Source organism: Bubalus kerabau, chromosome 1 (assembly GCF_029407905.1).
Source record: "Bubalus kerabau isolate K-KA32 ecotype Philippines breed swamp buffalo chromosome 1, PCC_UOA_SB_1v2, whole genome shotgun sequence".
Lineage (NCBI taxonomy): Eukaryota > Metazoa > Chordata > Mammalia > Artiodactyla > Bovidae > Bubalus > Bubalus kerabau.
The window spans coordinates 201,717,805-201,735,120 of NC_073624.1; the positions used below are offsets into that span (position 1 = coordinate 201,717,805).

The following is a 17,316-nucleotide window of genomic DNA, read 5'->3' on the forward strand; positions in this document are numbered from 1 at the left end:
AAAGGATGGTTGTTGTTGTTGTTGCATGTACAAACCTCACTTCCTTAGAATATAGACACTAGTAATATGAGAAACTAATATTTACACAGTTGGCAGTTTTTAAATTGCTAGACTCCAGCTGAAGAATGTTTGTCATCTGTGGCCTCTATATATTAGAGCCTGATTCTTTACCAAAAGGAAAACACTTAAGAAACATATTATAGCAGCAGACACTATGGAAACTGAAAGTGTTAAAGGCCTATTAATAATATCTTTACCGCTTTGTTTCTAGTCAATCTATATTCCAAACAGAGCAACATAAAATTTATTAACATGCTGTCAAATAAAGGGTTTAACTTTGAATTCAAACATTGGTTTGAAATTTTGTATAATTAAGAAGACTTTTAAATTTCCAAAAGCCAAGCTAATAGGCTAAAATATTCAAGTTTCCTTAGGTTAAATGATCTCTCCTTTTTATTCACTGATGTGCTTTTTCCATTCTAAGCAAAACTGTTATCTACCTCTTGAACTCTTGGGAAATGGGAGCTATACACACTCAAATTGACAATAATGGGTTTTGATCTCCTGATGAAACAGGCCAACTGAAAATGTGCTCTGGAAGCAAAACGCTCCCACATGTGAGGATCACCTATATCAGGGTTAGAGAGGTAGGCTGGACCCAGACAGATGGGAGCATTTCTTTTCACTCTATATTCCTGATTTTCTTCTGCTCTGATAAACCTGCTCATGCTATTATTTCTACTAGTTCCACTTCTGTGATTCCTGGGTTCTTAAGTCTCATCAGTTCTACAAAAAGCATCACAATGACACATTAATGGGTTTGCCACTTCAACACCCTGGAGTACAAATGTTTCACACTTTCACAGGATTTGTATCTAAATTTAGCAAATATGATCAAAGTACTCATAGTGAAAATTATACTTAAAGTACCTCAGGAGAGCTCCACTTTCAGATTATCTTTCAAAAATCTTCTCCCACTCAGAAAGATCACTACTCTTGAGCTGAACAAGAGTAAAGAGATTCTAAGAACCCCATCCCAATATATGTCACTAGTCACATGTGATTACTCAGCATTCAAAATGAGGCAAGTGCCAAAGGCTGAAGTGAAAATTTTCTTGAATATGTTTGACTCAATGAAATAAATTATTAAAATTAATTGTACCACCTCAAGTTTCTGGCTCAGGATATAAGGAGCCTAGAAGTCACCAGGTAGTGCCAATAACAGGTAAAAATCTGAAATACTAAAATATCAGTAATTTTCTTAGACTTGTCAGAGATGTGAGGTCACAGAACAAACCACTAGCCCCCACTTTGGAGAGACAAACAACAAATACAAAGAATCCTAACCTACTTGAAGGGAAACCCCTGAGCAGTAAACTTTGCAGGAATCAGCACCAGGTAGGAAAATGCTGGATGATCAGCATGGATAAGGCAGAATTAAAAGTTTCAAGAGGGCTAGTCATGGGGAGATGCCCACAGTTTTGTGAGTTTGACCCTCAGGACTAGACCAAGTTCTCACAATGAATATCTGAGAAAAATTCAACAAAATTTGTAAGGCATACTAAAAGGTGAAAAAGCATATGAATCAGAGTCAAGTAAGGCAGGGATGCAGGAATTAACAAACCAGAAACTTTAAAAATGTATTATCAATGCACTCAGCATTTTAGTGGGAAAATTAGTTAATGTTCTAGATATATGATGTAACCAGGGAGATGGGAATTCTAAGATTCAGAAATGTTGGAGATCAAAAACCCAATAGAGCCATGAAGGATACTTTTGAGGTGCTCAATAATAGCTTGGACATGCCTAAGGAGAGAATCTCTGAACTTCTGGATATAACAATAGAAATTTCTAAAACTGTAAAGCATATTAATCACAGTTTTTTTTTTAATATACATTTCTGGTTTAGAATAGCTATTATCAAAAAACACAAGAGATAAAAAATGCTGGAAAGGATGTGGAGAAAAGGGAGTCCTTGTGTACTATTGGGGAGAATGTACATTGGTATAGCCAGTATGGAAAACACTAAAGAGGTTTCCAAACAAATTAAAAATAGAATTACTATATGATCCAGCAATCCTATTTCTGGATAAAAAGGAAATGAAATCACTATCTCAAAGAGATAGTAAACTCCCAAACACCCCCATGTTTGTTGCAATATTATTCAAAATAGTCAAAACATGGCTATCAAGTTAGAAATGGATAGAATAATACATATGCACCATTTATCATTCAGGTATGAAAAAGGAAATTCTGCCATTTGCAACAACATGAATGGAACTTTAGGACATTATTCTAGGTGAAAGAAGTCAGACAAAAACAAGCACTGTATAATATCATTTTATATGTGGAATCCAAAACTGTTAAGTCCATAGAAACAAGGAGTAATTTGATGGTTACCAGAGACTGGAAGATAGGAGAAATGTGGAGATTTTGGTCAAAACCTACAAATTTCCAATTATAAGATGAATAAGTTCCGAGGATATAACATACAGCATGATGACTACAGTTAAAAATATTTCATTATATATTTGAAAGTTGCCAAGAAAGTAGATCTTAAATTTTCTCCCCCAACACAAGCAAAAGATAATTATGCTAGGTGAGGAAGTTTAATTAGCCTCATTTAGGTAACTATTTCACAATATATGCTTGTATCAAACCATCACATTGTATACCTTAAACTTATAAGATGGTGTATGTTGATTATATCTCAAAGCTGGGGACGATGTTATATTTAATATTTAAAAATTAAAATGTATGTCCAAGATTTAGTACACTGACAACATAAATCCTGGCAAGAATGTGGAGGAACAAACCTCTCATTACTATTAGTAGGAATGCTAAATTGTACAATCTCTTTGAAAGACAGAGTGTCAACATCTCATATTAAAACTGGATTATCTTACAACAAAACAATAATTTTTGTGCAATTCATTGGAGGAAAGAAATTTTGTCACTCTGTTCTAGATGTCTAGAAGTAACCTGCTTGAAAGCAGAACAGTTTTAGGTATAAACATATATCCATATGATATGTTAGTAGATTGATTCCCTGGTAGCTCAGACGGTATAGAATCTGCCTGCAGCGCAGGAGACCCGGGTTCAATCCCTGGGTTGAGAAGATGCCCCGGAGAAGGCAATATCTACCCACTCCAGTATTCTTGACTGGAGAATCCCATGGACAGAGCCTGGTGGGCTACAGCCATGGGGTCACAAAGAGTCAGATATGACTGAATGACCAACACTTAACTTTCACTTCACTGGGTTGATTAATACTCATTAAAATAATGTTTGCTTATTTTAAATTTCAATGTATAAATTGATTTCAATTCACTGCATCTGATAATGATGAAGTAACTTGAAGTAAACACACTTATCAAAAATAAGTAGAGAACAGCAACCAAAGGATTTGAGCAGGTTAGAATTCTGGAAGGAACAAAAGCTCAGTGAAATGAGCTTGGCATAGAAGTGAACTATACTTTTCCCACAGGCATGTGCTGATTCCTAAGTTGCATACAGCAGAGAGGCTAAAAAACCAAGAAGGAAGCAACAACTAGAAGGATTATAATATGAGGTCAGCCTTCAGCAGCCTCATGAAGTTGGAGAACCAAAAGTTAAGAACTCAGGGCTTCTAATCAACCAGAAATTCTGAGGCCATTATTTCAGAAAAAAAGAAAGTACACTAAGACAAACAAACAGAAACTACTGTGTCGCTAAGGCATTCACTTATTTATAAGCAGCTTCGTGGTCAAGAGGCTAAGAAGGTAAGGAGAATGCTGGTTAAGAAGAGCACTTTGGAAAGTTTCATGGAGCAGGGTTAACACAAATTAGGAATTAGAGTTGGCCAAGAGAGAGTGACTTTGGCATACACCTTAAATTTCCACATAAGACTCTGGAAGTGCTACAGGTTACAAATAAGTAAAGACCTCAGCATGGGCCTACCCCAACAAAAGTCTTGATCCTAATTGCACAAGTTCAATCTCAAACTGAATTACAGTAATTCACTCCTATTCTACCTACATGTCAGGCTTTCCTGGTGGCTCAGTGGTAAATAATCTGCCTACAATGCAGGAGACCCAGGTTAGATCCCAGGGTCAGGAAAATCCCTTGGAGAAGGGAATGGCAACCCACTCCAGTATTCCTGCCTGGAGAATCCCATGGACAGAGGAGCCTGGTGGGATACATACAGTCCATGAGGTCACAAAGAGTCAGCCAGAACTGAGCACTAACACACACTACCTACATGTCAGAAAGCAACTGGAATTCCTTTCTGGTAAGGAATAACACTGTCCGGTGTTTCTAACAATCTGTGCAAACTTTCATAAGCAATGTTTAGTATGCAATCAAAGATTGTGCTGTACTTAGTTGTTCAGTCATGTCTAACTCTTTGTGACCCCATGGAATGTACCTCGCCAGGCTCCTCCATCCATGGTGCTTCTCCAGGCAAGAATACTGAAGTGGGTTGCCATGCCTTCATCCAGGGGATCTTCCCAACCCAGGGATCAAACCCAGGTCTCCTGCATTTCAGGCAGATTCTTTACCATCTGAGCCACCAAGGAAGTCCAATACAAGATTACCAATTATATAAAGTAAAACTCAAATGAATGAAAACACCAAAGGGATAAAATTCCAAAGATTCAAAGGTGATCCAGGTATTAAACCTCTTACACATGAATTTTAAAATAATAGTGATTAATATATTTTAAAAGATTAGAAGACTGAAATTTAATACACAAACTATGTTTACTTTAAATAAGAACCTCATGGAAATTTTTTAAATAAAATATTATATTTAAATATAATATATTTCAAAAATTGCTAATAGGAGATTAAGTACAATAGAAGAGAGGTGACAGAGTAGACAGGTAAATAATAAATATTTAGACTGATGCATGGAGAGTACTGAAGGATGGAACATATATGATATAGCTGATATGCGCTAATAAAAATGACTAGTTGAAGACCCAGTAAGAAGAAGTTGGGGGCGAGTGAGGAAAAACGAAATAGAGGTATAGGTACAAAAAAGTTTTAAGTAATAAGATATTTAAGTCACAGATGTAAAACTCTCAAGAAACTAGAAGGCTTTCTTCTGTCTCATTATTCTTTGAAATTCTGCATTCGGTTGGTTCTATCTTTCCATTTCTCCTTTGCTTTTTGCTTCTGTTCTTTTCTCAGTTATTCGTAAGGCCTCCTTGGACAACCATTTTGCCTTCTTGCACTGCTTTTTCTTGGGAATGGTTTTGGTCACTGCCTTCTGCACAGTGATATGAACCTCCATCCACAGCTCTTCAGGCACTCTGTCAAATTAATCTCTTGCATCTATTCGCTACTTCCAGTAGAAAAAAAGCAGGGTAAATATAAAGAAAGCAACACCTAGGCACAGCACAGGAAAACTTTTGAAATCCAAATACCAAGAGAGAATCTTAAAAACAACCAGAAAAAAAACTTAAATCCTACTGTCAAAGGAGCAACAAATATGATTGACAAATAAGATTTCTGTTTTTCAACAGAACAATGGAAGCCAGAGACAATAAAAGACATGTTTTTGTGTTGAAAAGAAAATAATTGTCACCTTAGAAATATATATTTAGCAATATTAAATGGTGAAATAAAGACATTTTCAGGTAAAAAAAAAAAAATAGAATTACCACTAACAAATTAAAACTAAAAGAAATTGTAAAAGAGATTTTTAAGCAGAAAGAACCTACTTCAGCTAAAAACAAAACAAAAAAGTGCAGAAAGTAATGAACAGTATACAAAGCACACCCTTGTCTAAAATGATGAAGGTAATGATGATGATATTGGTTTGCGAGTTTAAAGTGTAGAATTATAATTCATGTCAAGAATAACACAAAAGAATAGTGGTTTAGCCACTCCTTTTAGGAGACAAAATGGCATTCTGTATAGGAAGTGGTAAAAGTACTAATTTGTCTTAGATTCTATTAAACCAAGATTTCAAACTGTAATCTCCTAGGTAATCATTAAAGATGAGTTTATTTTACAAAATTAAAAGGCTAATAAAGGACAAAAATGAAATGATTAAAAACAACTTAAACTCTGTATTGACCTAAAGGTAAGAAAACAAAACAAAACAAAACAAAAAACAGAGCATTAAGGAATTCAGGGGGAAATTTTAGATAGTATATGTAACCCAAATATAAGAGCACTTTATTCACTCAAGGCCAAAGATTTCCAATTATTTGGCAGTCAGTCCCTGCTAAAGTTGAACATAAGGATATTCTATGAACTAGTAATTATTCTCATGTCAGAGTCACATATATCCCACAGAAATGTACATGCACTTTTGTCAAAAGACACACAAGGAAGCTTTATTATTTTCAATAACATTTTTGCAATAGCTGAAAACTAGAAACAATCCAAATATTCATCAACAATGAAATAAACTGTGTATAAAAATCTATTAAATTAATTACTCTGCTGCAGATAAAATGAACAAACTACTGCTAGAGGAATCACATAGCAAAATTTCATAAATAAAATGCTAACTTAAGCAAGCCAGACACAAAAGAGTACATAATGTACAACTACACTTGCTTCGAAAAAAAGTCAAAACAAAGACATTTAAAATCAGGATAATGGTTAATTTGAAGAGGATGGAGCAGGACTAATGGGTAAAGGTATCAAGAAGTTTCTGGTATGCTGGTAATGCTCTTTGTTGATCTGGATGGTGATCATGTGGGATCTCTTTATGAAAATATAAATGACATATTCTTTTATGAATGATGTTATACTTCAATATATGAATCATCTTTCAATGTAAATAGGTCATGAGAGGCTCTCAATGTAAAACAAATTTCAATATGTGGAATTTTAGAAATTAAACAAAATGAACTTAAAACTTTTAGCCAGTTTGTAAACTTCCTTATTCTTAAAATAGCATTGTCTCACATGTTATCAAAACAAACAAAATTATTCAGGTCTATATTTCCAATATTGATGTTTTCTAACAAAATGCTTGTGTATCTTTCTTTTCATCTATTTCTTTAGCAACTATTCATTACCTTTTCTGTGGGAAACTTCAGCGGCTTCACAGAAAACAAATGTGTAAATAGCATAATAACAATCCATGTTATATGAAATAAAATGAAGAAATTGAAAATTTCAATTTTGATTCAATTGAGGATTTTAAATTATATTTTTTAAATTGAAGAAAGTAGGGAAAACCACTAGACCATTCAGGTATGACCTAAATCAAATCCCTTATGACTATACAGTGGAAATGACAAATAGATTCAAAGGATTAGATCTCATAGACAGAGTGCCTGAAGAACTATGGACTGAGGTTCATGACATTGTACAGGAGGCAGGGATCAAGACCATCCCCAAGAAAAAGAAATGCAAAAAGGCAAAATGGTTGTCTGAGGATGCCTTACAAAGGCCTTCTCTTCTAGCTGTGAATAGAAGAGAAGCAAAAGGCAAAGGAGAAAAGGAAAGATATACCATTTGAATGCAGAGTTTCAAAGAATAGCAAGGAGAGATAAGAAAGCCTTCCACAGTGATCAATGCAACTAAATAAAGGAAAACAATAGAATGGGAAAGACTAGAGATCACTTCAAGATAATTAGCGATACCAAGGAAAAATTTCATGCAAATATGGGCACAATAAAGGAAAGAAATGGTATGGACCTAACAGAAGCAGAAGATATTATGAAGAGGAGGCAAGAATACACAGAACAACTACACAAAAAAGAACTTCATGACCCATATAACCAAGATGGTATGAACACCAACCTAGAGCCAGACATCCTGGAATGAGAAGTCAAGTGGGCCTTAGGAAGCATCACTACAAACAAAGCTAGTAGAAGTGATGGAATCCAGTTGAGCTATTTCAAATCCTAAAAGATATGCTGTGAAAGTGCTACACTCAATAATCCACAAAAGTCAGCAGTGGCCACAGGACTGGAAAAGGTCAGTTTTCATTCCAATCCCAAAGAAGGGTTATGCCAAAGAATGTTCAAACTACCACAAAATTTCACTCATCTCACACGCTAGAAAAGTAATGCTCAAAATTTTCCAGGCCAGGCTTCAACAGTACATGAATGGTGAGCTTCCAGATGTTCAAGCTGGGTTTAGAAAAGGCAGAGGAACCAGAGATCAAATTGCCAACATCTGTTGGATCATCAAAAAGCAAGAGAGTTCCAGAAAAACACCTACTTCTGCTTTATTGATTACACCAAAGCCTTTGACTCTGAAGATCACAACAAACTGTTGGAAATTCTTTAAGACATGGGAATACCAGATCATTACCTGCCTCCTGAGAAATCTGTATGCAGGTCAAGAAGCAACAGTTAAAACCAGACATGGAACAACAGACTGATTCCAAATAGGGAAAGGAGCACGTCAAGGCTGTATATTGTCATCCTGCTTATTTAACTTATATGCAATGTATATCATGCAAAATTCTGGGCTGGATAAATCACAAGCTGGAAGCAAGACTGCTGAGAGAAATAGCAATAAACTCAGATATGCAGATGACACTATTCTTATGGCAGAAAGTGAAGAAGAACTGAAGAGCCTCTCAATGAAAGTAAAAGAGGAGAGTGAAAAACTTGGCTTTATTTTTTTTTAAACTTTACATAATTGTATTAGTTTTGCCAAATATCAAAATGAATCTGCCACAGGTATACATGTGTTCCCCACTCTGAACCCTCCTCCCTCCTCCCTCCCTATACCATCCTTCTGGGTCATCCCAGTGCACTAGCCCCAAGCATCCAGTATCGTGCATCGAACCTGGACTTCTAAGATCGTGGCATCTGGTCCCATCACTTTATGGCAAATAGATGGGGAGACAGTGGAAACAACAACAGAATTGATTTTGGGGGGGGCTCCAAAATCACTGCAGATGGTGACTGCAGCCATGAAATTAAAAAATGCTTGCTCCTTGGAAGAAAAGCTATGACCAACCTAGATAGCATATTAAAAAGCAGAGACATTACTTTGCTGACAAAGGTCCATCCAATCAAAGCTATGGTTTTTCTAGTAGTCATGTACAGATGTAAGAGTTGGACTATAAAGAAATCTAGCACCGAAGAACTGATGGTTTTGAATTTTGGTGTTGGAAAAGACTCTTGAGAGTCCCTTGAACTGCAAGGAGATCAAACCAATCCATCCTAAAGAAAATCAGTCCTGAATATTCACTGGAAGGACTGATGCTAAAGCAGAAACTCCAATACTTTGGAAACCTGATGTGAAGAACTGACTCATTGGAAAAGACCCTGATGTTGGGAAAGCTTGAATGCATGAGGAGAAGGGGACAACAGAGGATGAGATGGTTGGATGGGATCACCAACTCGATAGACGTGAGTTTGAGTAACCTCCAGGAGTTGGTGATGGAATGGGATGCCTGCCATGCTGCAGTCCATGGGGTTGCAAACTGCTGGGCATGACTGAGCGACTGAACTAAACTGGACTTATATGAAATGGACATGAGAGGAAAATGTGCTTCCAGGTTTTCTGTTCTGCTCCTTTCTGATGCTGTATCAATCATTTCTTCCAAGGATGATACATCCTGTCCATTTAGGAAATTATATTCAAACTGGTTAGCAAATTTTATGTTAGTTGTTATTGAGTTACAGAATAACTTTTTGAGGTATAAAAAAATTGTAAAATTCAAAATTATTTTTTGTTTTTTAAATGAATTTATTGAAATAAATCTATTATGTCTTCCTGCTAATAACATTTGAGAAGGAGAAATAAAACAGAAAACATATGGTGAAGAGTTCACTTGTCAAGAAAACAATCCATAACATTCTTCATGAACTGCTTAGCCATACTTCATCTCAGACTTCATGGGTAGTACACATTTGAGTTCAAGACTAACACCTACATGACTATTTAATAGCAGCCTGCAGGGTCTCCTGAGATGGGATGGAAGAGGTCAGGTTGCATTTCCACTGTACCATCTTTCACAGCGTATGTTAAGTCCAAAATATCCTAGGGAAACATTAAGCCACTTGTTCTACAATTGGAAAAGGGAAAAGGTGTATGCTCCATCTCATAACAATACCCTCTCCAAAGCTCAAGGTCAACTTATAACCCTTGCTAAGTGTTAAAGTACAGCTACATCAGCTTTCAAATCCCCTAAATCACATAATGTGTCTCTTTATAGAGTGGGAAAAGCACTATGGGTCTGTGGAAGAGAAAATGTGCTGGATTGAGACGTAAAATCTATCTGAAATTGATTTGAAACTCTTAGCAAATGATTCCTGAAGTGAAATGAAATCTGGAAAGATGTACTTATGAAAATTTGAGGATTCATTTAGAAAAGAGATTCTGTTATACTTAGAAAATCACATGCCCTCACATCCTACGCTATACTCTGCAATAGCTTTTACATTTCATATCTAAATGTACTATCTTATTTTCAATAAGTCAATTGAACAACATTGGTTGAGGGTCAGTCTTCTGGCTGTTGTTATCAATTAAGGAGCTGACAAAATCTGCGGATGTTATAAAATAATAAAGGCATTAAAGCACTCTAATATAGTCAATATAGAACATTACAAGGAAATCTTTGTTCAGGTAAATTATAGGCAGGATAAAGAGTATACCCAAAGATCAAAAAATAAAAATGTATCTGTAGTATTTGGGAGATAGTGATACAAAAGCCTGTTGGAAGTGAAAGCTATATGTTTCAGAACTAAGTTATAAAGCATAATGAAACATTAGAGTACAAGGTATGGCAAACCTCGAATGTCAGAATAAGCATTATGAACTGACTCTGCACTCATTTCATTGGACGAGGTTGGCTTCAAAGTATTAAATAGACTAAAAAGAGATGAAAGAAGCCAAAAAATGGATGAGCCAGCTGGAACATTTGTTGAGTTGATTCAGGCGTGTGGTCTAGAATACTATTAATAAAAATGGAGAAAAAGAGACCTGTGGAAAATTTAAGACAAACTGCTTAGCAGCTGAAAGGAAAGACAGGGAGCACAGCCAAATTTACTAACCATGCATAATATAGCCTTCATTTGTGCTCAATATTATGAATATAGTTAATAATATCACAAAGGTGATTTTTAATAGTAATGACTAACTAAAAGCACTTAACTGAAAAGACTAGCTGTGCATGTTCGTGTCTCTATGCATGGACATTTCAAATTACACAGATCAATAGGAAATCTTAATATGGATAGGAAAGCAGAGAAAGGCTTAATGTCTTAATTTCAGTCCTTTCACTGAGATAAATGATTTTTAAAGGCACATACTGAAATTTTAGAATGTTCTTATGACAAAATAATCATAAACAATAACAATATTTATGCTGTCCTTACCATATACCAATAACTATGTTAAACATTTGAATAAATAATTTAATATATTCCTCAAAAAATCCCTTTGGGGTAATATCTATACTTAACTTCATATTATAGGAAACAAAATTGATGCTGAGAGAGTCAAGAAAACTGCCATGGTCATAGAGTTGCTAAGCAGGAGAACCTGAAGAGATAGACATAGGTCTATCTGTTGACAAATTCTGCCCTTAAATATAGGCATTGTCCTAAAGCAATCTTTTATCAACCTTTCACAGCACTCTTTGTAATGTATTATACTGTGCTAAATTGCTTCAGTCGTGCCTGACTCTGAAACGTCCTGGACTATACCTGCCAGGCTCCTCTGTCCATGATATTCTCCAGGCGAGAATACTGGAGTGGGTTGTCATGCACTCCTTCAGGTGATCTTCCAATTTCAGGGACTGAATAATGTCTCTCATGTCTCCTGCACTGGCATATGGGCTCTTTACCGCTAGCACCACCAAGGAACATTTCACAGACCATATGACATGAGTTAAGATACCTGAATATTAAACTTTGGTCTGTTACTACTGGCTCTGTGACTTTGGGCAAGTCAATTAATTCATCTTTATGATTCACAATTTCTCTGTATAAAAAATGAGAAAACTGGGGGACTCAGATTCCCTTAAAAATAACATTATAAGGTTAAGTAATATATAATGTGGTGGTGTTGGAGAAGACTCTTGAGTGTTGGAGAAGACTCTTGAGAGCCCCTTGGACTGCAAGGAGATCCAACCAGTCCATCCTAAAGGAAATCAGTCCTGAATATTCATTGGAAGGACTGATGCTGAAGCTGAAACTCCAATACTTTGGCCATCTGATACGAAGAACTGACTTATTGGAAAAGACCCTGATGCTGGGAAAGATTGAAGGCAGGAGGAGAAGGGGACAACAGAGGATGAGATGGTGGGATGGCATTGCTGATTCAATGGACATGAGTGTGAGTAAGGTTCAGGAATTGGTGATGGACAGGGAGGCCTGGTGTGCTGCAGTCCATGGGGTTGCAAAGACTCAGAAATGACTGAGTGACTGAACTGATATGATTAGATGATATTTATCATATAATTAAGTTTTCAGAACTGCAACAATTTATAATTTTTACTTATTCTGATTTTAGTATTCGATCAATAATAATTCCTCATTTCCATTTACAGTCAGAGAGTTGGGATGCTTGTTGCTTGTTAGCAGCCTTAATTATAATTACTCAGCTTTGTAGTTGTTGATAAATACTTATTTGCTTTTAGAGCACTTTATTTTGCCCTGCTCATTCTGTCTGTTGTATATCGTATTCTGGATAGCACTATACAGAAGAGCTTAGCATCTTTACTCTCAGCATTAATACTCAATCATGAGCTTTCGTTGAAGCTTCTAATATTACAGCAGTAAATCCATTTAGTACATAAACACATTTAGAAAGAACATATTTAGCATGGATTACACTTGCACTCTACAATTAAGATTCAATCCCTTCCAGAAAATTATAACTATGAGAAAACTACATGGTGAGATTGGACAAAGTTAAATTATGGTTTTTAATTTTAAAATCACAGATATGGATACATACACACATATAAAAGATATTTTTGCTTTTCCACATCTGGTAGTAATCTGAGTCACAACTTGCACTTGCTTGAATTTGGCAGCAACTGTTTCTTAAAATGTTAAGCATAAGCTCTCTGGATATATTCTAAAAGATAATATCAAATACACTTAGGTAATTAAAGTGTAAATGAATTACTAGGCTTCCTTGGTGGCTCATTGATAAAGAATCTGCCTGTCAATGCATGAGAAGCAGTTTTATCTCTGGGTAGGAAGATACCCTGGAGAAGGAAATGGCAACCCACTCCAGTATTCTTGCCTGGAGAATCCAATGGACAGACGAGCCTGGTGGGCTACAGTCCATAGGGTCACACAGAGTTGGACACAGCTGAAGTGATTTAGCACATAAAATAACTAATATATTTTCAGTTCAGTTCAGTCACTCAGTTGTGTACGACTCTTTGCGACCCCATGGACTGCAATACACCAGGCCTCCCTGTCCATCACCAAATCCCGGAGTTTAATCAAATTCATGTCCATCACGTCTGTGATGCCATGCAACCATCTCATCCTCTGTCATCCCCTTCTGCTCCGGCTCTCAATCTTTCCCAGAATCAGGGTCTATTCCAAGGATTCAGTTCTTCGCATCAGATGGCCAAAGTATTGGAGTTTCACCTTCAATATCAGTCCTTCCAATGAATATTCAGGACTGATTTCCTTTAGGATGGACTGATTGGATCTTCTTGCAGTCCAAGAAACCCTCAAGAGTCTTCTCTAACACCACAGTTCAAAAGCATCAATTCCTCAGTGTTCAGCTTTCTTTACAGTCCAACTCTCACATCCACACATGACTACAAGAAAAACCATAGCTTTGACTAGACGGACCTCTGTTGGCAAAGTAATGTCTCTGCTTGTTAATATGCTGTCTAGGTTGGTCAAAATTTTCTTCCAAAGAGCAGGTGTCTTTTAATTGCCTGGAGCAGCCCCCATCTGCAGTGAGTTTGGAGCCCCCCAAAATTAAGTCTGTCACTGTTTCCACTGTCTCCTCATGTATTTGCCATAAAGTGATGGGACCAGATGCCATGATCTTAGTTTTCTGAATGTTGAGCATTAAGCCAACTTTTTCACTCCCCTATTTCACTTTCATCAAGAGGCTGTTTAGTTCTTCTTCACTTTCTGCCATAAGGGTGGTGTCATCTGCATATCTGAGGTTATTGATATTTCTCCCAGCGATCTTGATTCCATCTTATATTTCATTCAGCCCAGCATTTTGCATGATGTACTCTGCATATAAGTTAAATAAGCAGGGTGACAATATACAACCTTGACGTACTCCTTTCCCTATTTGGAAACAGTCTGTTGTTCCATGTCCATTCTAATGGTTGCTTCCTGACCTCCTTACAGGTTTCTCAAGAGGCAGGTCAGGTGGTCTGGTATCCCATCTCTTTCAGAATTTTCCACAGTTTATTGTGATCCACACAGTCAAAGGCTTTGGCATAGTCAATAAAGTAAAAATAGATGTTTTTCTGGAACTCTCTTGCTTTTCCCATGATCCAGTAGATGTTGGCACTTGATCTCTGGTTCCTCTGCCTTTTCTAAATCCAGACTGAACTTCTATAAGTTCAAGGCTCATGTACTGTTGAAGCTTAGCTTGGAGAATTTTGAATATTACTTTACCAGCTTGTGAGATGAGTGCAATTGTGTGGTAGTTTGAGCATTCTTTGGCATTGCCTTTCTTTGGGATTGGAGGCCACTGTTGAGTTTTCCAAATTTGCTGGCATATTGAGTGTAACACTTTCACAGCATCATCTTTTAGGATTTGAAATAACTCAACTGGAATTTCATCACTTCTACTAGGTTTATTCGTAGTGATGCTTCCTAAGGCCCACTTGACTTTGCATTCCAGGATGAGTGGCTCTAGGATGGTGATCATACTATCGTGGTTATCTTGGTCATGAAGATCTTTTTTTGTATAGTTCTGTGTATTCTTGCCTCCCCTTTTAATATCTTCTGCTTCTGTTAGCTCCATACCATTTCTGTCCTTTATTGTGCCCATATTTCCATGCAAAGTTCCCTTAGTATCTCTAATTTTTTTGAAGAGATCTCTTAAGTCTTTCCCATTCTGTCGTTTTCCTGTTTCTTTGTATTGATCCCTGAGGAAGGCTTTCTTATCTCTCCCTGCTATTCTTTGAAACTCTGCATTCAAATAGGTATATCTTTCCTTTTCTCCTTTGCCTTTAGCTTCTCCTCTATTCACAGCAATTTGTAAGGCCTCCTCAGACAACCATTTTGCCTTTTTGCATTTCTTTTATTGGGGATGGTCTTGATTCTTTTCTCCTGTACAATATCATGAATCTCTGTCCATAGTTCTTCAGGCACTCTGCCTATCAGACCTAACCCCTTGAATCTATTTGTCTCTGCCAAGTATAATCGCAAGGGATTTGATTCAGGTTGTATCTGAATGGTCTACTGGTTTTCTCTACTTTCTTCAATTTAACTCTGAATTTGGCAATAAGGAGTTCATGATCTGTGCCACAGTCAGCTCCTGGTGTTGTTTTTGCTGACTGTATAGAACTTCTCCATCTTTGGCTGCAAGGAATATAATCAATCTGATTTCTGTATTGGCTATCTGGTGATGTCCATGTGTAGAGGCTTCTCTTGTGTTGTTGGAAGAGGGTGTTTGTTATGACCAGTGTGTTCTCTTGGTAAAACTCTATTAGCCTTTGCCCTGCTTCATTCTTACTCCAAGGCCCAGTTTGCCTGTTACTCCAGGTATTTTGCCTGTATCAATTTTCCTTTTAAGAAGAAAATAGATAAATGACTACCACAAGAACAAAAACATAGCCATAAATCTGGTTCAGGTTTTCCAAAAATATCAGAAGTAACAATATTTGATTCTTGCCAAATAAAAGTATTCAACATTCTTCATTATGATACCCCACAATACAGGTATATCTTTTTCAATCACATGCAGTTAGTAGATATTTTAAAAATCTCCATCTTTGAAATACAGAAAGCAAAGCAGCATCAAGTTAAACATACATTTCACTTGCACCAATTCAGTTCTGTGTTTCAAAAAGATCCTCAGTTCAGTTCAGTCACTCAGTCGTGTCTGACTGTTTGAGACCCCAGGAACCGCAGATCACCAGGCTTCCCTGTTCATCACCAATTCCCGGAGTCCACCAAAACCCATGTCCATTGAGTCGGTGATGCCATTCAACCATCTTATCCTCTGTTGTCCAATTCTCCTCCTGCCCTCAATCTTTCCCAGTAGTAAGGTCTTTTCCAATGAGTCAGCTCTTTGTATCAGGTGGCCAAAGTATTGGAGTTTCAGCTTCAACATCAGTCTTTCCAATGAACACCCAGGACTGATCTCCTTTAGGATGGACTGGTTGGATCTCCTTGCAGTCCAAGGGACTCTTCTCCAGCACCACAGTTCAAAAGCATCAATTCTTTAGCATTCAGCTTTCTTCATAGTCCAACTCTCACATTCATACATGACCACTGGAAAAATCATAGCCTTGACTAGACAGACCTTTTTTGACAAATAATGTCTCTGCTTTTAAACATGCTGTATGCTGCTGTTGCTGCTGTTGCATCAGTTGTGTCTGACTCTGTACAACCCCATAGACGGCAGCCCACCAGGCTCCCCCGCCGCTGGGATTCTCCAGGCAAGAACAATGGAGTGGGTTGCCATTGCCTTCTCCAATATGCTGTCTAGGTTGGTCATAACTTTCCTTCCAAGGAGTAAGCGTCTTTTAATTTCATGGCTTCAATTACCATCTACAGTGATTCTGGAGCCCAGAAAAATAAAGTCAGCCATTGCTTCCACTGTTTCCCCATCTATTTGCCATGAAATGATGGGACCTGATGCATTGATCTTAGTTTTCTGAATGTTGAGCTTTAAGCCAACTTTTTCACTCTCTTATTTCACTTTCATCAAGAGGCTCTTTAGTTCTTCTTCATTTTCTGCTATAAGAATGGTATCATCTGCATATCTGAGGTTATTGATATTTCTCCTGTCAATCTTGTTTCCAGCTTTTGCTTCTTCCAGCCCAGCATTTCTCATGATGTACTTTGCATATAAGTTAAATAAGCAGGGTGACAATATACAGCCTTGACATACTCCTTTTCCTATTTGGAACCAGTCTGTTGTTGATGTCCAGTTCTAACTGTTGCTTCCTGACCTGCATATAGGTTTCTCAAGAGGCAGGTCAGGTGGTCTGGTATTCCCATCTCTTTCAGAATTTTTCACAATTTATTGTTATCCACACAGTCAAAGGCTTTGGCATAGTCAATAAAGCAGAAATAGATGTTTTTCTGGAAGTCACTTGCTCTTCCGATGGTCCAGCAGATGTTGGCAATTTAATCTCTGGTTCCTCTACCTTTTCTAAAACCAGCTTGAACATCTGGAAGTTCATGCTTCATGTATTGCTGAAGCCTGGCTCTGAGAATTTTGAGCATC

The 17,316-nt window shown here is 37.1% G+C and overlaps 1 protein-coding gene across 18 annotated transcripts in view; it reads right to left on the reverse strand.

Annotated features, from left to right (window-relative positions):
* LOC129629692 (protein FAM170A-like) overlaps positions 1-17,316 on the reverse strand; it is a 362,499-nt gene that overhangs the window by 284,811 nt on the left and 60,372 nt on the right. The window lies entirely within an intron of this gene.